This window comes from Pteropus alecto, unplaced genomic scaffold (genome assembly GCF_000325575.1).
Source record: "Pteropus alecto unplaced genomic scaffold, ASM32557v1 scaffold95, whole genome shotgun sequence".
NCBI lineage: Eukaryota > Metazoa > Chordata > Mammalia > Chiroptera > Pteropodidae > Pteropus > Pteropus alecto.
The window spans coordinates 12,448,222-12,449,050 of NW_006441071.1; positions in this window are offsets into that span (position 1 = coordinate 12,448,222).

The following is an 829-nucleotide window of genomic DNA, read 5'->3' on the forward strand; positions in this document are numbered from 1 at the left end:
CGCGCGCAGATTCCTGGGAGGGCCCCCGCGAGGCGGCGCGCGAAGAGCTTGAGCTGGTGGAGGCGAGCGGAGCGGCCCTTTCCAGATGGGCGTGTGTGTGGCCGCCGCCCGCCGTGCAGACTGCTGAGAATGAGTCAGCCCGACCGCGAAGGCACCCCCTGCGTGCACCCTGGCACCGCACTGAGACTTTCTCCTCCTGCGCACTTTTGTTTCCTTTCTGCTTTTGCTCCCACGTTCCGGATGCAGCAAACCTGTGCTTTCCCAGTCCAGCCCTCTAGGCCAAGGGGAAGTGGCGCTGAGGGTTGGGGCAGCGCGTTCACACGGCCGTTTTGCGCCAATGCAACCCCGAGTGCCTCACCTCTGCCAAAAATGGGCGAGGGTGGAATGAGGCGCCTGGCTGCTTGAGGATTGGCGACAAAGCCTGGGCGAATGAATAGAAACAACTTCCACCATCCCCAAATGCTCCATTCACTCAGCAAATATTTACTGAGCACTTACTAGGTGCCAGGCTTGTAGGCCCCAAGGGTAAACAGTACCCACATACTTCTTGCCCTACTGGAGCAACAAAAATGCCTTAAATGTATAGTATGCTGGTGTATAATTGCCACTAGGAAAAATAATACAAAGTAGGGAAGTAGAAAGTGAAGAGGTTGTGTGCTATTTTAGTTATGGCGGCCAGGAAAGCTCTCCCAGAGTAACTGATATTTGACGGGATATCTGAAGGATGAAAATGAGCCAGTCCTGTGACTGTCTTGGAAAAGGGTTTTAGGCAGAGAGACTAGCAGAGAGGCAAAAACTCTCAGAAGGGAATATGCTTGGCAACTTTAAG